Source organism: Saccoglossus kowalevskii, chromosome 17 (assembly GCF_978046115.1).
Source record: "Saccoglossus kowalevskii chromosome 17, keSacKowa6.1, whole genome shotgun sequence".
In the NCBI taxonomy this organism is placed as follows: Eukaryota; Metazoa; Hemichordata; class Enteropneusta; family Harrimaniidae; genus Saccoglossus; species Saccoglossus kowalevskii.
In genome coordinates this window covers 31,311,661-31,334,321 of record NC_140657.1, presented here as the reverse complement: position 1 = coordinate 31,334,321, position 22,661 = coordinate 31,311,661, and the positions used below count along the sequence as shown (strand labels likewise).

Here is a 22,661-nt window from a genome sequence, read left to right as displayed (position 1 = left end):
TCTTCGTGCGTGAAATCAAAGCATTGACTTATTATGGAGATTTGGGACAATCGAGTACGAAAAGACAGGATCCTGAGCAGCCCGGTTAGCTCAGTCGGTAGAGCGTGGGACTTTTAATCCTAAGGTCAAGGGTTCAACCCCCATAGCGGGCGTAATTTTGCAACGTAGTTGACATAAAAACAGATGTTGCTCTCTCACATCGCTGAGATAAATAAAACATAAACAATTCAAACATTTCATTGTAATAACTCGGTATTTCATTAATGCTTTGAATTAGATTAAACGTTTTCTCTTAAAAATACAAATCATTGTCAGCTCATAAACTCATTTGAAGTATCTTCGTGCATGAAATCAAAGCATTGACTTATTATGGAGGTTTGGGACAATCGAGTACGAAAAGACAGGATCCTGAGCAGCCCGGTTAGCTCAGTCGGTAGAGCGTGGGACTTTTAATCCTAAGGTCAAGGGTTCAACCCCCTTAGCGGGCGTAATTTTGAAACGTGGTTCACATAAAAATCAATATTGTTTGCTCACAACGCTGAGATAAATAAAACATAAACAATTCAACGATTTCATTGTAATAACTCGGTATTTAATTAATGCTTTGAATTAGATTAAACGTTTTCTCATAAAAATACAAATCATTGTCAGCTCATAGACTCATTTGAAGTATCTTCGTGTGTGAAATCAAAGCATTGACTTATTATGGAGGTTTGGGACAATCGAGTACGAAAAGACAGGATCCTGAGCAGCCCGGTTAGCTCAGTCGGTAGAGCGTGGAACTTTTAATCCTAAGGTCAAGGGTTCAACCCCTTTAGCGGGTGTAATTTTGAAACGTTGATCACGTGAAAATAGATATTGTTTGCTTACATCGCTGAGATAAATAAAACATAAACAATTCAAACATTTCGTTGTAATAACTCGGTATTTAATTAATGCTTTGAATTAGATTAAACGTTTTCTCATAAAAATACAAATCATTGTCACCTCATAGACTCATTTGAAGTAACTTGATATTATTCGCTCGCATCGCAGAGATAAATAAAACACAAACAATTCAACGATTTCATTGTAATAACTCGGTATTTAATTAATGCTTTGAATTAGATTAAACGTTTTCTCATAAAATTACAAATCATTGTCAGCTCATAGACTCATTTGAAGTATATTCTTGCGTGAAATCAAAGCATTGACTTATTATGGAGGTTTGGGACAATCGAGTACGAAAAGACAGGATCTTGAGCAGCCCGGTTAGCTCAGTCGGTAGAGCGTGGGACTTTTAATCCTAAGGTCAAGTGTTCAACCGCCTCAGCGGGCGTGATTTTGCAACGTAGTTGACATAAAAACAGATGTTGCTCTCTCACATCGCTGAGATAAATAAAACATAAACAATTCAATATTTCATTGTAATAACTCGGTATTTAATTAATGCTTTGAATTAGATTAAACGTTTTCTCATAAAAACACAAATCATTGTCAACTCATAGACTCATTTGAAGTATCTTCGTGCATGAAATCAAAGCATTGACTTATTATGGAGGTTTGGGACAATCGAGTACGAAAAGACAGGATCCTGAGCAGCCCGGTAAGCTCAGTCGGTAGATCGTGGGACTTTTAATCCTAAGGTCAAGGGTTCAACCCCCTTAGCGGGCGTAATTTTGAAACGTGGTTCACATAAAAATAGATATTGTTTGCTTACATCGCTGAGATAAATAAAACATAAACAATTCAAACATTTCATTGTAATAACTCGGTATTTAATTAATGCTTTGAATTAGATTAAACGTTTTCTCATAAAAATACAAATCATTGTCACCTCATAGACTCATTTGAAGTAACTTGATATTATTCGCTCGCATCGCAGAGATAAATAAAACACAAACAATTCAACGATTTCATTGTAATAACTCGGTATTTAATTAATGCTTTGAATTAGATTAAACGTTTTCTCATAAAATTACAAATCATTGTCAGCTCATAGACTCATTTGAAGTATCTTCTTGCGTGAAATCAAAGCATTGACTTATTATGGAGGTTTGGGACAATCGAGTACGAAAAGACAGGATCTTGAGCAGCCCGGTTAGCTCAGTCGGTAGAGCGTGGGACTTTTAATCCTAAGATCAAGGGTTCAACCGCCTCAACGGGCGTGATTTTGCAACGTAGTTGACATAAAAACAGATGTTGCTCTCTCACATCGCTGAGATAAATAAAACATAAACAATTCAATATTTCATTGTAATAACTCGGTATTTAATTAATGCTTTGAATTAGATTAAACGTTTTCTCATAAAAACACAAATCATTGTCAACTCATAGACTCATTTGAAGTATCTTCGTGCATGAAATCAAAGCATTGACTTATTATGGAGGTTTGGGACAATCGAGTACGAAAAGACAGGATCCTGAGCAGCCCGGTAAGCTCAGTCGGTAGATCGTGGGACTTTTAATCCTAAGGTCAAGGGTTCAACCCCCTTAGCGGGCGTAATTTTGAAACGTGGTTCACATAAAAATAGATATTGTTTGCTTACATCGCTGAGATAAATAAAACATAAACAATTCAACGATTTCATTGTAATAACTCGGTATTTAATTAATGCTTTGAATTAGATTAAACGTTTTCTCATAAAATTACAAATCATTGTCAGCTCATAGACTCATTTGAAGTATCTTCTTGCGTGAAATCAAAGCATTGACTTATTATGGAGGTTTGGGACAATCGAGTACGAAAAGACAGGATGTTGAGCAGCCCGGTTAGCTCAGTCAGTAAAGCGTGGGACTTATAATCCTAAGGTCAAGGGTTCAACACCCTTAGCGGGCGTAATTTTGTAACGTAGTTGACATAAAAACAGATGTTGCTCTCTCACAACGCTGAGATAAATAAAACATAAACAATTCAAACATTTCATTGTAATAACTCGGTATTTCATTAATGCTTTGAATTAGATTAAACGTTTTCTCATAAAAATACAAATCATTGTCAGCTCATAAACTCATTTGAAGTATCTTCGTGCATGAAATCAAAGCATTGACTTATTATGGAGGTTTGGGACAATCGAGTACGAAAAGACAGGATCCTGAGCAGCCCGGTTAGCTCAGTCGGTAGAGCGTGGGACTTTTAATCCTAAGGTCAAGGGTTCAACCCCCTTAGCGGGCGTAATTTTGAAACGTGGTTCACATAAAAATCAATATTGTTTGCTCACAACGCTGAGATAAATAAAACATAAACAATTCAACGATTTCATTGTAATAACTCGGTATTTAATTAATGCTTTGAATTAGATTAAACGTTTTCTCATAAAAATACAAATCATTGTCAGCTCATAGACTCATTTGAAGTATCTTCGTGCGTGAAATCAAAGCATTGACTTATTATGGAGGTTTGGGACAATCGAGTACGAAAAGACAGGATCCTGAGCAGCCCGGTTAGCTCAGTCGGTAGAGCGTGGAACTTTTAATCCTAAGGTCAAGGGTTCAACCCCTTTAGCGGGTGTAATTTTGAAACGTTGATCACGTGAAAATAGATATTGTTTGCTTACATCGCTGAGATAAATAAAACATAAACAATTCAAACATTTCATTGTAATAACTCGGTATTTAATTAATGCTTTGAATTAGATTAAACGTTTTCTCATAAAAATACAAATCATTGTCACCTCATAGACTCATTTGAAGTAACTTGATATTATTCGCTCGCATCGCAGAGATAAATAAAACACAAACAATTCAACGATTTCATTGTAATAACTCGGTATTTAATTAATGCTTTGAATTAGATTAAACGTTTTCTCATAAAATTACAAATCATTGTCAGCTCATAGACTCATTTGAAGTATATTCTTGCGTGAAATCAAAGCATTGACTTATTATGGAGGTTTGGGACAATCGAGTACGAAAAGACAGGATCTTGAGTAGCCCGGTTAGCTCAGTCGGTAGAGCGTGGGACTTTTAATCCTAAGGTCAAGTGTTCAACCGCCTCAGCGGGCGTGATTTTGCAACGTAGTTGACATAAAAACAGATGTTGCTCTCTCACATCGCTGAGATAAATAAAACATAAACAATTCAATATTTCATTGTAATAACTCGGTATTTAATTAATGCTTTGAATTAGATTAAACGTTTTCTCATAAAAACACAAATCATTGTCAACTCATAGACTCATTTGAAGTATCTTCGTGCATGAAATCAAAGCATTGACTTATTATGGAGATTTGGGACAATCGACTACGAAAAGACAGAGTGCGAAACATAAACAATTCAAACATTTCATTCTAATAACTTGATGTTATTCGCTCGCATCGCTGAGATAAATAAAACACAAACAATTCAACGATTTCATTGTAATAGCTCGGTATTTAATTAATGCTTTGAATTAGATTAAACGTTTTCTCATAATAATATAAATCATTGACAGCTCATAGACTCAATTGAAGTATCTTCGTGCGTGAAATCAAAGCATTGACTTATTATGGAGGTTTGGGACAATCGAGTACGAAAAGACAGGATCCTGAGCAGCCCGGTAAGCTCAGTCGGTAGATCGTGGGACTTTTAATCCTAAGGTCAAGGGTTCAACCCCCTTAGCGGGCGTAATTTTGAAACGTGGTTCACATAAAAATAGATATTGTTTGCTTACATCGCTGAGATAAATAAAACATAAACAATTCAACGATTTCATTGTAATAACTCGGTATTTAATTAATGCTTTGAATTAGATTAAACGTTTTCTCATAAAATTACAAATCATTGTCAGCTCATAGACTCATTTGAAGTATCTTCTTGCGTGAAATCAAAGCATTGACTTATTATGGAGGTTTGGGACAATCGAGTACGAAAAGACAGGTTGTTGAGCAGCCCGGTTAGCTCAGTCAGTAGAGCGTGGGACTTATAATCCTAAGGTCAAGGGTTCAACACCCTTAGCGGGCGTAATTTTGTAACGTAGTTGACATAAAAACAGATGTTGCTCTCTCACAACGCTGAGATAAATAAAACATAAACAATTCAAACATGTCATTGTAATAACTCGGTATTTCATTAATGCTTTGAATTAGATTAAACGTTTTCTCATAAAAATACAAATCATTGTCAGCTCATAAACTCATTTGAAGTATCTTCGTGCATGAAATCAAAGCATTGACTTATTATGGAGGTTTGGGACAATCGAGTACGAAAAGACAGGATCCTGAGCAGCCCGGTTAGCTCAGTCGGTAGAGCGTGGGACTTTTAATCCTAAGGTCAAGGGTTCAACCCCCTTAGCGGGCGTAATTTTGAAACGTGTATATTCTTGCGTGAAATCAAAGCATTGACTTATTATGGAGGTTTGGGACAATCGAGTACGAAAAGACAGGATCTTGAGCAGCCCGGTTAGCTCAGTCGGTAGAGCGTGGGACTTTTAATCCTAAGGTCAAGTGTTCAACCGCCTCAGCGGGCGTGATTTTGCAACGTAGTTGACATAAAAACAGATGTTGCTCTCTCACATCGCTGAGATAAATAAAACATAAACAATTCAATATTTCATTGTAATAACTCGGTATTTAATTAATGCTTTGAATTAGATTAAACGTTTTCTCATAAAAACACAAATCATTGTCAACTCATAGACTCATTTGAAGTATCTTCGTGCATGAAATCAAAGCATTGACTTATTATGGAGGTTTGGGACAATCGAGTACGAAAAGACAGGATCCTGAGCAGCCCGGTAAGCTCAGTCGGTAGATCGTGGGACTTTTAATCCTAAGGTCAAGGGTTCAACCCCCTTAGCGGGCGTAATTTTGAAACGTGGTTCACATAAAAATAGATATTGTTTGCTTACATCGCTGAGATAAATAAAACAAAAACAATTCAAACATTTCATTGTAATAACTCGGTATTTAATTAATGCTTTGAATTAGATTAAACGTTTTCTCATAAAAATGCAAATCATTGTCAGCTCATAGACTCATTTGAAGTATTTTCGTGCGTGAAATCAAAGCATTGACTTATTATGGAGATTTGGGACAATCGACCACGAAAAGACAAAGTGCGAAACATAAACAATTGAAACATTTCATTCTAATAGCTTGATATTATTCGCTCGCATCGCTGAGATAAATAAAACACAAACAATTCAACGATTTCATTGTAATAACTCGGTATTTAATTAATGCTTTGAATTAGATTAAACGTTTTCTCATAAAAATACAAATCATTGTCAGCTCATAGACTCATTTGAAGTATCTTCGTGCATGAAATCAAAGCATTGACTTATTATGGAGGTTTGGGACAATCGAGTACGAAAAGACAGGATCCTGAGCACCCCGGTTAGCTCAGTCGGTAGAGCGTGGGACTTTTAATCCTAAGGTCAAGGGTTCAACCCCCTTAGCGGGCGTAATTTTCAAACCTAGTTGACATAAAAACAGATGTTGCTCTCTCACATCGCTGAGATAAATAAAACATAAACAATTCAAACATTTCATTGTAATAACTCGGAATTTAATAAATGCTTTGAATTAGATTAAACGTTTTCTCATAAAAAAACAAATCATTGTCAGCTCATAGACTCATTTGAAGTATCTTCGTGCGTGAAATCAAAGCATTGACTTATTATGGAGATTTGGGACAATCGACTACGAAAAGACAGAGTCCGAAAAATAAACAATTCAAACATTTCATTCTAATAACTTGATATAATTCGCTCGCATCGCTGAGATAAATAAAACACAAACAATTCAACGATTTCATTGTAATAACTCGGTATTTAATTAATGCTTTGAATTAGATTACACGTTTTCTCATGAAAATGCAAATCATTGTCAGCTCATAGACTCATTTCAAGTATCTTCGTGCGTGAAATCAAAGCATTGACTTATTATGGAGGTTTGGGACAATCGAGTACGAAAAGACAGGATCCTGAGCAGCCCGGTTAGCTCAGTCGGTAGAGCGTGGGACTTTTAATCCTAAGGTCAAGGGTTCAACCCCCTTAGCGGGCGTAATTTTGTAACGTAGTTGACATAAAAACAGATGTTGCTCTCTCACATCGCTGAGATAAATAAAACATAAACAATTCAAACATTTCATTGTAATAACTCGGTATTTCATTAATGCTTTGAATTAGATTAAACGTTTTCTCATAAAAACACAAATCATTGTCAACTCATAGACTCATTTGAAGTATCTTCGTGCATGAAATCAAAGCATTGACTTATTATGGAGGTTTGGGACAATCGAGTACGAAAAGACAGGATCCTGAGCAGCCCGGTTAGCTCAGTCGGTAGAGCGTGGGACTTTTAATCCTAAGGTCAAGGGTTCAACCCCCTTAGCGGGCGTAATTTTCAAACCTAGTTGACATAAAAACAGATGTTGCTCTCTCACATCGCTGAGATAAATAAAACATAAACAATTCAAACATTTCATTTTATTAACTCGGAATTTAATTAATGCTTTGAATTAGATTAAACGTTTTCTCATAAAAATACAAATCATTGTCACCTCATAGACTCATTTGAAGTAACTTGATATTATTCGCTCGCATCGCAGAGATAAATAAAACACAAACAATTCAACGATTTCATTGTAATAACTCGGTATTTCATTAATGCTTTGAATTAGATTAAACGTTTTCTCATAAAAACACAAATCATTGTCAGCTCATAGACTCATTTGAAGTATCTTCGTGCGTGAAATCAAAGCATTGACTTATTATGGAGATTTGGGACAATCGACTACGAAAAGACAGAGACCGAAAAATAAACAATTCAAACATTTCATTCTAATAACTTGATATTATTCGCTCGCATCGCTGAGATAAATAAAACACAAACAATTCAACGATTTCATTGTAATAACTCTGTATTTAATTAATGCTTTGAATTAGATTAAACGTTTTCTCATAAAAATACAAATCATTGTCAGCTCATAAACTCATTTGAAGTATCTTCGTGCATGAAATCAAAGCATTGACTTATTATGGAGGTTTGGGACAATCGAGTACGAAAAGACAGGATCCTGAGCAGCCCGGTTAGCTCAGTCGGTAGAGCGTGGGACTTTTAATCCTAAGGTCAAGGGTTCAACCCCCTTAGCGGGCGTAATTTTGAAACGTGGCTCACATAAAAATAGATATTCTTTGCTCACATCGCTGAGATAAATAAAACATAAACAATTCAACGATTTCATTGTAATAACTCGGTATTTAATTAATGCTTTGAATTAGATTAAACGTTTTCTCATAAAAACACAAATCATTGTCAACTCATAGACTCATTTGAAGTATCTTCGTGCATGAAATCAAAGCATTGACTTATTATGGAGGTTTGGGACAATCGAGTACGAAAAGACAGGATCCTGAGCAGCCCGGTTAGCTCAGTCGGTATAGCGTGGGATTTATAATGCTAAGGTCAAGGGTTCAACCCCCTTAGCGGGCGTAATTTTGAAACGTAGTTGACATAAAAACAGATGCTGCTCTCTCACATCGCTGAGATAAATAAAACATAAACAATTCAATATTTCATTGTAATAACTCGGTATTTAATTAATGCTTTGAATTAGATTAAACGTTTTCTCATAAAAATACAAATCATTGTCAGCTCATAAACTCATTTGAAGTATCTTCGTGCGTGAAATCAAAGCATTGACTTATTATGGAGGTTTGGGACAATCGAGTACGAAAAGACAGGATCCTGAGCAGCCCGGTTAGCTCAGTCGGTATAGCGTGGGATTTATAATGCTAAGGTCAAGGGTTCAACTGCCTTAGCGGGCGTGATTTTGCAACGTAGTTGACATAAAAACAGATGTTGCTCTCTCACATCGCTGAGATAAATAAAACATAACCAATTCAATATTTCATTGTAATAACTCGGTATTTAATTAATGCGTTGAATTAGATTAAACGTTTTCTCATAAAAACACAAATCATTGTCAGCTCATAAACTCATTTGAAGTATCTTCGTGCGTGAAATCAAAGCATTGACTTATTATGGAGGTTTGGGACAATCGAGTACGAAAAGACATGGTCCTGTGCAGCCCGGTTAGCTCAGTCGGTAGAGCGTGGGACTTTTAATCCTAAGGTCAAGGGTTCAACCCCTTTAGCGGGCGTAATTTTGAAACGTGGTTCACATAAAAATAGATATTCTTTGCTCACATAGCTGAGCTAAATAAAACATAAACAATTCAATATTTCATTGTAATAACTCGGTATTTAATTAATGCTTTGAAATAGATTAAACGTTTTCTCATAAAAATACAAATCATTGTCAACTCATAGACTCATTTGAAGTATCTTCGTGCATGAAATCAAAGCATTGACTTATTATGGAGGTTTGGGACAATCGAGTACGAAAAGACAGGATCCTGAGCAGCCCTATTAGCTAAGTCGTTACAGCGTGGGACTTTTAATCCTAAGGTCAAAGGTTCAACCCCCTTAGCTGGCGTAATTTTGAAACGTAGTTGACATAAAAACAGATGTTGCTCTCTCACATCGCTGAGATAAATAAAACATAAACAATTCAAACATTTCATTGTAATAACTCGGAATTTAATTAATGCTTTGAATTAGATTAAACGTTTTCTCATAAAAATACAAATCATTGTCAGCTCATAGACTCATTTGAAGTATCTTCGTGCGTGAAATCAAAGCATTGACTTATTATGGAGATTTGGGAAAATCGACTACGAAAAGACAGAGTCCGAAAAATAAACAATTCAAACATTTCATTCTAATAACTTGATATTATTCGCTCGCATCACTGAGATAAATAAAACACAAACAATTCAACGATTTCATTGTAATAACTCGGTATTTAATTAATGCTTTGAATTAGATTAAACGTTTTCTCATAAAAATACAAATCATTGTCAGCTCATAGACTCATTTGAAGTATCTTCGTGCGTGAAATCAAAGCATTGACTTATTATGGAGGTTTGGGACAATCGAGTACGAAACGACAGGATCCTGAGCAGCCCGGTTAGCTCAGTTGGTAGAGCGTGGGACTTTTAATCCTAAGGTCAAGGGTTCAACCTCCTTAGCGGGCGTAATTTTTCAACGTAGTTGACATAAAAACAGATGTTGCTATCTCACATCGCTGAGATAAATAAAACATAAACAATTCAAACATTTCATTGTAATATCTCGGTATTTAATTAATGCTTTGAATTAGATTAAACGATAAATAAAACATAAACAATTCAAACATTTCATTGTAATAACTCGGTATTTAATTAATGCTTTGAATTTAATTAAACGTTTTCTCATGAAGATACAAATCATTGTCAGCTCATAGACTCATTTGAAGTATCTTCGTACGTGAAATCAAAGCATTGACTTATTATGGATATTTGGGACAATCGACTACGAAAAGACAGAGTCCGAAAAATAAACAATTCAAACATTTCATTCTAATAACTTGATATTATTCGCTCGCATCGCTGAGATAAATAAAACACAAACAATTCAACGATTTCATTGTAATAACTCGGTATTTATTTAATGCTTTGAATTAGATTAAACGTTTTCTCATAAAAATAAAAATCATAGTCAGCTCATAGACTCATTTGAAGTATCTTCGTGCGTGAAATCAAAGCATTGACTTATTATGGAGGTTTGGGACAATCGAGTACGAAAAGACAGGATCCTGAGCAGCCCTATTAGCTAAGTCGTTACAGCGTGGGACTTTTAATCCTAAGGTCAAAGGTTCAACCCCCTTAGCTGGCGTAATTTTGAAACGTAGTTGACATAAAAACAGATGTTGCTCTCTCACATCGCTGAGATAAATAAAACATAAACAATTCAAACATTTCATTGTAATAACTCGGAATTTAATTAATGCTTTGAATTAGATTAAACGTTTTCTCATAAAAATACAAATCATTGTCAGCTCATAGACTCATTTGAAGTATCTTCGTGCGTGAAATCAAAGCATTGACTTATTATGGAGATTTGGGAAAATCGACTACGAAAAGACAGAGTCCGAAAAATAAACAATTCAAACATTTCATTCTAATAACTTGATATTATTCGCTCGCATCACTGAGATAAATAAAACACAAACAATTCAACGATTTCATTGTAATAACTCGGTATTTAATTAATGCTTTGAATTAGATTAAACGTTTTCTCATAAAAATACAAATCATTGTCAGCTCATAGACTCATTTGAAGTATCTTCGTGCGTGAAATCAAAGCATTGACTTATTATGGAGGTTTGGGACAATCGAGTACGAAACGACAGGATCCTGAGCAGCCCGGTTAGCTCAGTTGGTAGAGCGTGGGACTTTTAATCCTAAGGTCAAGGGTTCAACCCCCTTAGCGGGCGTAATTTTGTAACGTAGTTGACATAAAAACAGATGTTGCTATCTCACATCGCTGAGATAAATAAAACATAAACAATTCAAACATTTCATTGTAATATCTCGGTATTTAATTAATGCTTTGAATTAGATTAAACGATAAATAAAACATAAACAATTCAAACATTTCATTGTAATAACTCGGTATTTAATTAATGCTTTGAATTTAATTAAACGTTTTCTCATGAAGATACAAATCATTGTCAGCTCATAGACTCATTTGAAGTATCTTCGTACGTGAAATCAAAGCATTGACTTATTATGGATATTTGGGACAATCGACTACGAAAAGACAGAGTCCTGTGCAGCCCGGTTAGCTCAGTCGGTAGAGCGTGGGACTTTTAATCCTAAGGTCAAGGGTTCAACCCCCTTAGCAGGCGTAATTTTGAAACGTTGTTCACATGAAAATAGATATTGTTTGCTTACATCGCTGAGATAAATAAAACATAAACAATTCAAACATTTCTTTGTAATAACTCGGTATTTAATTAATGCTTTGAATTAGATTAAACGTTTTCTCATAAAAATACAAATCATTGTCAGCTCATAGACTCATTTGAAGTATCTTCGTGGGTGAAATAAAAGCATTGACTTATTATGGAGATTTGGGACAATCGACCACGAAAAGACAGAGTGCGAAACATAAACAATTCAAACATTTCATTCTAATAGCTTGATATTATTCGCTCGCATCGCTGAGATAAATAAAACACAAACAATTCAACGATTTCATTGTAATAACTCGGTATTTAATTAATGCTTTGAATTAGATTAAACGTTTTCTCATAAAAATACAAATCATTGTCAGCTCATAGACTCATTTGAAGTATCTTCGTGCATGAAATCAAAGCATTGACTTATTATGGAGGTTTGGGACAATCGAGTACGAAAAGACAGGATCCTGAGCAGCCTGGTTAGCTCAGTCGGTAGAGCGTGGGACTTTTAATCCTAAGGTCAAGGGTTCAACCCCCTTAGCGGGCGTAATTTTCAAACGTAGTTGACATAAAAACAGATGTTGCTCTCTCACATCGCTGAGATAAATAAAACATAAACAATTCAAACATTTCATTGTAATAACTCGGAATTTAATTAATGCTTTGAATTAGATTAAACGTTTTCTCATAAAAATACAAATCATTGTCAGCTCATAGACTCATTTGAAGTATATTCGTGCGTGAAATCAAAGCATTGACTTACTATGGAGATTTGGGACAATCGACTACGAAAAGACAGAGTCTGAAAAATAAACAATTCAAACATTTCATTCTAATAACTTGATATTATTCGCTCGCATCGCTGAGATAAATAAAACACAAACAATTCAACGATTTCATTGTAATAACTCGGTATTTAATTAATGCTTTGAATTAGATTAAACGTTTTCTCATAAAAATACAAATCATTGTCAGCTCATAGACTCATTTGAAGTATCTTCGTGCGTGAAATCAAAGCATTGACTTATTATGGAGGTTTGGGACAATCGAGTACGAAAAGACAGGATCCTGAGCAGCCCGGTTAGCTCAGTCGGTAGAGCGTGGGACTTTTAATCCTAAGGTCAAGGGTTCAACTCCCTTAGCGGGCGTAATTTTGTAACGTAGTTGACATAAAAACAGATGTTGCTCTCTCAAATCGCTGAGATAAATAAAACATAAACAATTCAAACATTTCATTGTAATAACTCGGTATTTCATTAATGCTTTGAATTACATTAAACGTTTTCTCATAAAAATACAAATCATTGTCTGCTCATAAACTCATTTGAAGTATCTTCGTGCATGAAATCAAAGCATTGACGTATTATGGAGGTTTGGGACAATCGAGTACGAAAAGACAGGATCCTGAGCAGCCCGGTTAGCTCAGTCGGTAGAGCGTGGGACTTTTAATCCTAAGGTCAAGGGTTCAACCCCCTTAGCGGGCGTAATTTTGAAACGTTGTTCACATGAAAATAGATATTGTTTGCTTACATCGCTGAGATAAATAAAACATAAACAATTCAAACATTTCTTTGTAATAACTCGGTATTTAATTAATGCTTTGAATTAGATTAAACGTTTTCTCATAAAAATACAAATCATTGTCAGCTCATAGACTCATTTGAAGTATCTTCGTGGGTGAAATCAAAGCATTGACTTATTATGGAGATTTGGGACAATCGACCACGAAAAGACAGAGTGCGAAACATAAACAATTCAAACATTTCATTCTAATAGCTTGATATTATTCGCTCGCATCGCTGAGATAAATAAAACACAAACAATTCAACGATTTCATTGTAATAACTCGGTATTTAATTAATGCTTTGAATTAGATTAAACGTTTTCTCATAAAAATACAAATCATTGTCAGCTCATAGACTCATTTGAAGTATCTTCGTGCATGAAATCAAAGCATTGACTTATTATGGAGGTTTGGGACAATCGAGTACGAAAAGACAGGATCCTGAGCAGCCTGGTTAGCTCAGTCGGTAGAGCGTGGGACTTTTAATCCTAAGATCAAGGGTTCAACCCCCTTAGCGGGCGTAATTTTCAAACGTAGTTGACATAAAAACAGATGTTGCTCTCTCACATCGCTGAGATAAATGAAACATAAACAATTCAAACATTTCATTGTAATAACTCGGAATTTAATTAATGCTTTGAATTAGATTAAACGTTTTCTCATAAAAATACAAATCATTGTCAGCTCATAGACTCATTTGAAGTATATTCGTGCGTGAAATCAAAGCATTGACTTACTATGGAGATTTGGGACAATCGACTACGAAAAGACAGAGTCTGAAAAATAAACAATTCAAACATTTCATTCTAATAACTTGATATTATTCGCTCGCATCGCTGAGATAAATAAAACACAAACAATTCAACGATTTCATTGTAATAACTCGGTATTTAATTAATGCTTTGAATTAGATTAAACGTTTTCTCATAAAAATACAAATCATTGTCAGCTCATAGACTCATTTGAAGTATCTTCGTGCGTGAAATCAAAGCATTGACTTATTATGGAGGTTTGGGACAATCGAGTACGAAAAGACAGGATCCTGAGCAGCCCGGTTAGCTCAGTCGGTAGAGCGTGGGACTTTTAATCCTAAGGTCAAGGGTTCAACTCCTTTAGCGGGCGTAATTTTGTAACGTAGTTGACATAAAAACAGATGTTGCTCTCTCAAATCGCTGAGATAAATAAAACATAAACAATTCAAACATTTCATTGTAATAACTCGGTATTTCATTAATGCTTTGAATTACATTAAACGTTTTCTCATAAAAATACAAATCATTGTCTGCTCATAAACTCATTTGAAGTATCTTCGTGCATGAAATCAAAGCATTGACGTATTATGGAGGTTTGGGACAATCGAGTACGAAAAGACAGGATCCTGAGCAGCCCGGTTAGCTCATTCGGTAGAGCGTGGGACTTTTAATCCTAAGGTCAAGGGTTCAACCCCCTTAGCGGGCGTAATTTTGAAACGTTGTTCACATGAAAATAGATATTGTTTGCTTACATCGCTGAGATAAATAAAACATAAACAATTCAAACATTTCTTTGTAATAACTCGGTATTTAATTAATGCTTTGAATTAGATTAAACGTTTTCTCATAAAAATACAAATCATTGTCAGCTCATAGACTCATTTGAAGTATCTTCGTGGGTGAAATCAAAGCATTGACTTATTATGGAGATTTGGGACAATCGACCACGAAAAGACAGAGTGCGAAACATAAACAATTCAAACATTTCATTCTAATAGCTTGATATTATTCGCTCGCATCGCTGAGATAAATAAAACACAAACAATTCAACGATTTCATTGTAATAACTCGGTATTTAATTAATGCTTTGAATTAGATTAAACGTTTTCTCATAAAAATACAAATCATTATCAGCTCATAGACTCATTTGAAGTATCTTCGTGCATGAAATCAAAGAATTGACTTATTATGGAGGTTTGGGACAATCGAGTACGAAAAGACAGGATCCTGAGCAGCCCGGTTAGCTCAGTCGGTAGAGCGTGGGACTTTTAATCCTAAGGTCAAGGGTTCAACCCCCTTAGCGGGCGTAATTTTCAAACGTAGTTGACATAAAAACAGATGTTGCTCTCTCACATCACTGAGATAAATAAAACATAAACAATTCAAACATTTCATTGTAATAACTCGTAATTTAATTAACGCTTTGAATTAGATTAAACGTTTTCTCATAAAAATACAAATCATTGTCAGCTCATAGACTCATTTGAAGTATATTCGTGCGTGAAATCAAAGCATTGACTTATTATGGAGATTTGGGACAATCGACTACGAAAAGACAGAGTCTGAAAAATAAACAATTCAAACATTTCATTCTAATAACTTGATATTATTCGCTCGCATCGCTGAGATAAATAAAACACAAACAATTCAACGATTTCATTGTAATAACTCGGTATTTAATTAATGCTTTGAATTAGATTAAAAGTTTTCTCATAAAAATACAAATCATTGTCAGCTCATAGACTCATTTGAAGTATCTTCGTGCGTGAAATCAAAGCATTGACTTATTATGGAGGTTTGGGACAATCGAGTACGAAAAGACAGGATCCTGAGCAGCCCGGTTAGCTCAGTCGGTAGAGCGTGGTACTTTTAATCCTAAGGTTAAGGGTTCAACTCCCTTAGCGGGCGTAATTTTGTAACGTAGTTGACATAAAAACAGATGTTGCTCTCTCACATCGCTGAGATAAATAAAACATAAACAATTCAAACATTTCATTGTAATAACTCGGTATTTCATTAATGCTTTGAATTAGATTAAACGTTTTCTCATAAAAATACAAATCATTGTCAGCTCATAAACTCATTTGAAGTATCTTCGTGCATGAAATCAAAGCATTGACTTATTATGGAGGTTTGGGACAATCGAGTACGAAAAGACAGGATCCTGAGCAGCCCGGTTAGCTCAGTCGGTAGAGCGTGGTACTTTTAATCCTAAGGTCAAGGGTTCAACCCCCTTAGCGGGCGTAATTTTGAAACGTGGTTCACATAAAAATAGATATTCTTTGCTCACATCGCTGAGATAAATAAAACATAAACAATTCAAACATTTCTTTGTAATAACTCGGTATTTAATTAATGCTTTGAATTAGATTAAACGTTTTCTCATAAAAATACAAATCATTGTCAGCTCATAGACTCATTTGAAGTATCTTCGTGGGTGAAATCAAAGCATTGACTTATTATGGAGATTTGGGACAATCGACCACGAAAAGACAGAGTGCGAAACATAAACAATTCAAACATTTCATTCTAATAGCTTGATATTATTCGCTCGCCTCGCTGAGATAAATAAAACACAAACAATTCAACGATTTCATTGTAATAACTCGGTATTTAATTAATGCTTTGAATTAGATTAAACGTTTTCTCATAAAAATACAAATCATTGTCAGCTCATAGACTCATTTGAAGTATCTTCGTGCATGAAATCAAAGCATTGACTTATTATGGAGGTTTGGGACAATCGAGTACGAAAAGACAGGATCCTGAGCAGCCCGGTTAGCTCAGTCGGTAGAGCGTGGGACTTTTAATCCTAAGGTCAAGGGTTCAACCCCCTTAGCGGGCGTAATTTTCAAACGTAGTTGACATAAAAACAGATGTTGCTCTCTCACATCGCTGAGATAAATAAAACATTAACAATTCAAACATTTCATTGTAATAACTCGGAATTGAATTAATGCTTTGAATTAGATTAAACGTTTTCTCATAAAAATACAAATCATTGTCAGCTCATAGACTCATTTGAAGTATATTCGTGCGTGAAATCAAAGCATTGACTTACTATGGAGATTTGGGACAATCGACTACGAAAAGACAGAGTCTGAAAAATAAACAATTCAAACATTTCATTCTAATAACTTGATATTATTCGCTCGCATCGCTGAGATAAATAAAACACAAACAATTCAACGATTTCATTGTAATAACTCGGTATTTAATTAATGCTTTGAATTAGATTAAACGTTTTCTCATAAAAATACAAATCATTGTCAGCTCATAGACTCATTTGAAGTATCTACGTGCGTGAAATCAAAGCATTGACTTATTATGGAGATTTGGGAAAATCGACTACGAAAAGACAGAGTCCGAAAAATAAACAATTCAAACATTTCATTCTAATAACTTGATATTATTCGCTCGCATCACTGAGATAAATAAAACACAAACAATTCAACGATTTCATTGTAATAACTCGGTATTTAATTAATGCTTTGAATTAGATTAAACGTTTTCTCATAAAAATACAAATCATTGTCAGCTCATAGACTCATTTGAAGTATCTTCGTGCGTGAAATCAAAGCATTGACTTATTATGGAGGTTTGGGACAATCGAGTACGAAACGACAGGATCCTGAGCAGCCCGGTTAGCTCAGTTGGTAGAGCGTGGGACTTTTAATCCTAAGGTCAAGGGTTCAACCTCCTTAGCGGGCGTAATTTTGTAACGTAGTTGACATAAAAACAGATGTTGCTATCTCACATCGCTGAGATAAATAAAACATAAACAATTCAAACATTTCGTTGTAATATCTCGGTATTTAATTAATGCTTTGAATTAGATTAAACGATAAATAAAACATAACAATTCAAACATTTCATTGTAATAACTCGGTATTTAATTAATGCTTTGAATTTAATTAAACGTTTTCTCATGAAGATACAAATCATTGTCAGCTCATAGACTCATTTGAAGTATCTTCGTACGTGAAATCAAAGCATTGACTTATTATGGATATTTGGGACAATCGACTACGAAAAGACAGAGTCCGAAAAATAAACAATTCAAACATTTCATTCTAATAACTTGATATTATTCGCTCGCATCGCTGAGATAAATAAAACACAAACAATTCAACGATTTCATTGTAATAACTCGGTATTTATTTAATGCTTTGAATTAGATTAAACGTTTTCTCATAAAAATAAAAATCATAGTCAGCTCATAGACTCATTTGAAGTATCTTCGTGCGTGAAATCAAAGCATTGACTTATTATGGAGGTTTGGGACAATCGAGTACGAAAAGACAGGATCCTGTGCAGCCCGGTTAGCTCAGTCGGTAGAGCGTGGGACTTTTAATCCTAAGGTCAAGGGTTCAACCCCCTTAGCAGGCGTAATTTTGAAACGTTGTTCACATGAAAATAGATATTGTTTGCTTACATCGCTGAGATAAATAAAACATAAACAATTCAAACATTTCTTTGTAATAACTCGGTATTTAATTAATGCTTTGAATTAGATTAAACGTTTTCTCATAAAAATACAAATCATTGTCAGCTCATAGACTCATTTGAAGTATCTTCGTGGGTGAAATCAAAGCATTGACTTATTATGGAGATTTGGGACAATCGACCACGAAAAGACAGAGTGCGAAACATAAACAATTCAAACATTTCATTCTAATAGCTTGATATTATTCGCTCGCATCGCTGAGATAAATAAAACACAAACAATTCAACGATTTCATTGTAATAACTCGGTATTTAATTAATGCTTTGAATTAGATTAAACGTTTTCTCATAAAAATACAAATCATTGTCAGCTCATAGACTCATTTGAAGTATCTTCGTGCATGAAATCAAAGCATTGACTTATTATGGAGGTTTGGGACAATCGAGTACGAAAAGACAGGATCCTGAGCAGCCTGGTTAGCTCAGTCGGTAGAGCGTGGGACTTTTAATCCTAAGGTCAAGGGTTCAACCCCCTTAGCGGGCGTAATTTTCAAACGTAGTTGACATAAAAACAGATGTTGCTCTCTCACATCGCTGAGATAAATAAAACATAAACAATTCAAACATTTCATTGTAATAACTCGGAATTTAATTAATGCTTTGAATTAGATTAAACGTTTTCTCATAAAAATACAAATCATTGTCAGCTCATAGACTCATTTGAAGTATATTCGTGCGTGAAATCAAAGCATTGACTTACTATGGAGATTTGGGACAATCGACTACGAAAAGACAGAGTCTGAAAAATAAACAATTCAAACATTTCATTCTAATAACTTGATATTATTCGCTCGCATCGCTGAGATAAATAAAACACAAACAATTCAACGATTTCATTGTAATAACTCGGTATTTAATTAATGCTTTGAATTAGATTAAACGTTTTCTCATAAAAATACAAATCATTGTCAGCTCATAGACTCATTTGAAGTATCTTCGTGCGTGAAATCAAAGCATTGACTTATTATGGAGGTTTGGGACAATCGAGTACGAAAAGACAGGATCCTGAGCAGCCCGTTTAGCTCAGTCGGTAGAGCGTGGGACTTTTAATCCTAAGGTCAAGGGTTCAACTCCCTTAGCGGGCGTAATTTTGTAACGTAGTTGACATAAAAACAGATGTTGCTCTCTCAAATCGCTGAGATAAATAAAACATAAACAATTCAAACATTTCATTGTAATAACTCGGTATTTCATTAATGCTTTGAATTACATTAAACGTTTTCTCATAAAAATACAAATCATTGTCTGCTCATAAACTCATTTGATGTATCTTCGTGCATGAAATCAAAGCATTGACTTATTATGGAGGTTTGGGACAATCGAGTACGAAAAGACAGGATCCTGAGCAGCCCGGTTAGCTCAGTCGGTAGAGCGTGGGACTTTTAATCCTAAGGTCAAGGGTTCAACCCCCTTAGCGGGCGTAATTTTGAAACGTTGTTCACATGAAAATAGATATTGTTTGCTTACATCGCTGAGATAAATAAAACATAAACAATTCAAACATTTCTTTGTAATAACTCGGTATTTAATTAATGCTTTGAATTAGATTAAACGTTTTCTCATAAAAATACAAATCATTGTCAGCTCATAGACTCATTTGAAGTATCTTCGTGGGTGAAATCAAAGCATTGACTTATTATGGATATTTGGGAAAATCGACTACGAAAAGACAGAGTCCGAAAAATAAACAATTCAAACATTTCATTCTAATAACTTGATATTATTCGCTCGCATCACTGAGATAAATAAAACACAAACAATTCAACGATTTCATTGTAATAACTCGGTATTTAATTAATGCTTTGAATTAGATTAAACGTTTTCTCATAAAAATACAAATCATTGTCAGCTCATAGACTCATTTGAAGTATCTTCGTGCGTGAAATCAAAGCATTGACTTATTATGGAGGTTTGGGACAATCGAGTACGAAACGACAGGATCCTGAGCAACCCGGTTAGCTCAGTTGGTAGAGCGTGGGACTTTTAATCCTAAGGTCAAGGGTTCAACCTCCTTAGCGGGCGTAATTTTGTAACGTAGTTGACATAAAAACAGATGTTGCTATCTCACATCGCTGAGATAAATAAAACATAAACAATTCAAACATTTCATTGTAATATCTCGGTATTTAATTAATGCTTTGAATTAGATTAAACGATAAATAAAACATAACAATTCAAACATTTCATTGTAATAACTCGGTATTTAATTAATGCTTTGAATTTAATTAAACGTTTTCTCATGAAGATACAAATCATTGTCAGCTCATAGACTCATTTGAAGTATCTTCGTACGTGAAATCAAAGCATTGACTTATTATGGATATTTGGGACAATCGACTACGAAAAGACAGAGTCCGAAAAATAAACAATTCAAACATTTCATTCTAATAACTTGATATTATTCGCTCGCATCGCTGAGATAAATAAAACACAAACAATTCAACGATTTCATTGTAATAACTCGGTATTTATTTAATGCTTTGAATTAGATTAAACGTTTTCTCATAAAAATAAAAATCATAGTCAGCTCATAGACTCATTTGAAGTATCTTCGTGCGTGAAATCAAAGCATTGACTTATTATGGAGGTTTGGGACAATCGAGTACGAAAAGACAGGATCCTGTGCAGCCCGGTTAGCTCAGTCGGTAGAGCGTGGGACTTTTAATCCTAAGGTCAAGGGTTCAACCCCCTTAGCAGGCGTAATTTTGAAACGTTGTTCACATGAAAATAGATATTGTTTGCTTACATCGCTGAGATAAATAAAACATAAACAATTCAAACATTTCTTTGTAATAACTCGGTATTTAATTAATGCTTTGAATTAGATTAAACGTTTTCTCATAAAAATACAAATCATTGTCAGCTCATAGACTCATTTGAAGTATCTTCGTGGGTGAAATCAAAGCATTGACTTATTATGGAGATTTGGGACAATCGACCACGAAAAGACAGAGTGCGAAACATAAACAATTCAAACATTTCATTCTAATAGCTTGATATTATTCGCTCGCATCGCTGAGATAAATAAAACACAAACAATTCAACGATTTCATTGTAATAACTCGGTATTTAATTAATGCTTTGAATTAGATTAAACGTTTTCTCATAAAAATACAAATCATTGTCAGCTCATAGACTCATTTGAAGTATCTTCGTGCGTGAAATCAAAGCATTGACTTATTATGGAGGTTTGGGACAATCGAGTACGAAACGACAGGATCCTGAGCAGCCCGGTTAGCTCAGTTGGTAGAGCGTGGGACTTTTAATCCTAAGGTCAAGGGTTCAACCTCCTTAGCGGGCGTAATTTTGTAACGTAGTTGACATAAAAACAGATGTTGCTATCTCACATCGCTGAGATAAATAAAACATAAACAATTCAAACATTTCGTTGTAATATCTCGGTATTTAATTAATGCTTTGAATTAGATTAAACGATAAATAAAACATAACAATTCAAACATTTCATTGTAATAACTCGGTATTTAATTAATGCTTTGAATTTAATTAAACGTTTTCTCATGAAGATACAAATCATTGTCAGCTCATAGACTCATTTGAAGTATCTTCGTACGTGAAATCAAAGCATTGACTTATTATGGATATTTGGGACAATCGACTACGAAAAGACAGGATCCTGAGCAGCCCGGTTAGCTCAGTTGGTAGAGCGTGGGACTTTTAATCCTAAGGTCAAGGGTTCAACCCCCTTAGCGGGCGTAATTTTCAAATGTAGTTGACATAAAAACAGATGTTGCTCTCTCACATCGCTGAGATAAATAAAACATAAACAATTCAAACATTTCATTGTAATAACTCGGAATTTAATTAATGCTTTGAATTAGATTAAACGTTTTCTCATAAAAATACAAATCATTGTCAGCTCATAGACTCATTTGAAGTATATTCGTGCGTGAAATCAAAGCATTGACTTACTATGGAGATTTGGGACAATCGACTACGAAAAGACAGAGTCTGAAAAATAAACAATTCAAACATTTCATTCTAATAACTTGATATTATTCGCTCGCATCGCTGAGATAAATAAAACACAAACAATTCAACGATTTCATTGTAATAACTCGGTATTTAATTAAT

At 34.6% G+C, this 22,661-nt stretch overlaps 19 non-coding genes across 19 annotated transcripts; all 19 read left to right on the top strand.

Moving 5' to 3' along the window:
• The first annotated feature begins 415 nt into the window (after nt 1–415).
• On the top strand, nt 416–488 carry TRNAK-UUU (transfer RNA lysine (anticodon UUU)). Its single transcript has one exon. It is a non-coding gene; the product is annotated as a tRNA-Lys (tRNA).
• Nucleotides 489–2,745: 2,257 nt separating this feature from the next.
• Nucleotides 2,746–2,818, top strand: TRNAI-UAU (transfer RNA isoleucine (anticodon UAU)). Its single transcript has one exon. It is a non-coding gene; the product is annotated as a tRNA-Ile (tRNA).
• Nucleotides 2,819–3,081: 263 nt separating this feature from the next.
• Nucleotides 3,082–3,154, top strand: TRNAK-UUU (transfer RNA lysine (anticodon UUU)). Its single transcript has one exon. It is a non-coding gene; the product is annotated as a tRNA-Lys (tRNA).
• Nucleotides 3,155–4,847: 1,693 nt separating this feature from the next.
• On the top strand, nt 4,848–4,920 carry TRNAI-UAU (transfer RNA isoleucine (anticodon UAU)). The gene has a single exon. It is a non-coding gene; the product is annotated as a tRNA-Ile (tRNA).
• A 263-nt stretch (nt 4,921–5,183) lies between these two features.
• On the top strand, nt 5,184–5,256 carry TRNAK-UUU (transfer RNA lysine (anticodon UUU)). The gene has a single exon. It is a non-coding gene; the product is annotated as a tRNA-Lys (tRNA).
• Nucleotides 5,257–6,889: 1,633 nt separating this feature from the next.
• Nucleotides 6,890–6,962, top strand: TRNAK-UUU (transfer RNA lysine (anticodon UUU)). The gene has a single exon. It is a non-coding gene; the product is annotated as a tRNA-Lys (tRNA).
• Nucleotides 6,963–7,225: 263 nt separating this feature from the next.
• TRNAK-UUU (transfer RNA lysine (anticodon UUU)) lies at nt 7,226–7,298 on the top strand. The gene has a single exon. It is a non-coding gene; the product is annotated as a tRNA-Lys (tRNA).
• Nucleotides 7,299–7,984: 686 nt separating this feature from the next.
• TRNAK-UUU (transfer RNA lysine (anticodon UUU)) lies at nt 7,985–8,057 on the top strand. Its single transcript has one exon. It is a non-coding gene; the product is annotated as a tRNA-Lys (tRNA).
• Nucleotides 8,058–8,320: 263 nt separating this feature from the next.
• TRNAI-UAU (transfer RNA isoleucine (anticodon UAU)) lies at nt 8,321–8,393 on the top strand. Its single transcript has one exon. It is a non-coding gene; the product is annotated as a tRNA-Ile (tRNA).
• A 2,813-nt stretch (nt 8,394–11,206) lies between these two features.
• TRNAK-UUU (transfer RNA lysine (anticodon UUU)) lies at nt 11,207–11,279 on the top strand. The gene has a single exon. It is a non-coding gene; the product is annotated as a tRNA-Lys (tRNA).
• A 942-nt stretch (nt 11,280–12,221) lies between these two features.
• TRNAK-UUU (transfer RNA lysine (anticodon UUU)) lies at nt 12,222–12,294 on the top strand. Its single transcript has one exon. It is a non-coding gene; the product is annotated as a tRNA-Lys (tRNA).
• Nucleotides 12,295–12,822: 528 nt separating this feature from the next.
• Nucleotides 12,823–12,895, top strand: TRNAK-UUU (transfer RNA lysine (anticodon UUU)). Its single transcript has one exon. It is a non-coding gene; the product is annotated as a tRNA-Lys (tRNA).
• Nucleotides 12,896–13,158: 263 nt separating this feature from the next.
• TRNAK-UUU (transfer RNA lysine (anticodon UUU)) lies at nt 13,159–13,231 on the top strand. The gene has a single exon. It is a non-coding gene; the product is annotated as a tRNA-Lys (tRNA).
• A 2,066-nt stretch (nt 13,232–15,297) lies between these two features.
• Nucleotides 15,298–15,370, top strand: TRNAK-UUU (transfer RNA lysine (anticodon UUU)). Its single transcript has one exon. It is a non-coding gene; the product is annotated as a tRNA-Lys (tRNA).
• Nucleotides 15,371–16,835: 1,465 nt separating this feature from the next.
• On the top strand, nt 16,836–16,908 carry TRNAK-UUU (transfer RNA lysine (anticodon UUU)). Its single transcript has one exon. It is a non-coding gene; the product is annotated as a tRNA-Lys (tRNA).
• A 2,072-nt stretch (nt 16,909–18,980) lies between these two features.
• On the top strand, nt 18,981–19,053 carry TRNAK-UUU (transfer RNA lysine (anticodon UUU)). The gene has a single exon. It is a non-coding gene; the product is annotated as a tRNA-Lys (tRNA).
• A 528-nt stretch (nt 19,054–19,581) lies between these two features.
• On the top strand, nt 19,582–19,654 carry TRNAK-UUU (transfer RNA lysine (anticodon UUU)). The gene has a single exon. It is a non-coding gene; the product is annotated as a tRNA-Lys (tRNA).
• A 263-nt stretch (nt 19,655–19,917) lies between these two features.
• Nucleotides 19,918–19,990, top strand: TRNAK-UUU (transfer RNA lysine (anticodon UUU)). Its single transcript has one exon. It is a non-coding gene; the product is annotated as a tRNA-Lys (tRNA).
• A 2,220-nt stretch (nt 19,991–22,210) lies between these two features.
• On the top strand, nt 22,211–22,283 carry TRNAK-UUU (transfer RNA lysine (anticodon UUU)). Its single transcript has one exon. It is a non-coding gene; the product is annotated as a tRNA-Lys (tRNA).
• Nucleotides 22,284–22,661: the final 378 nt, after the last annotated feature.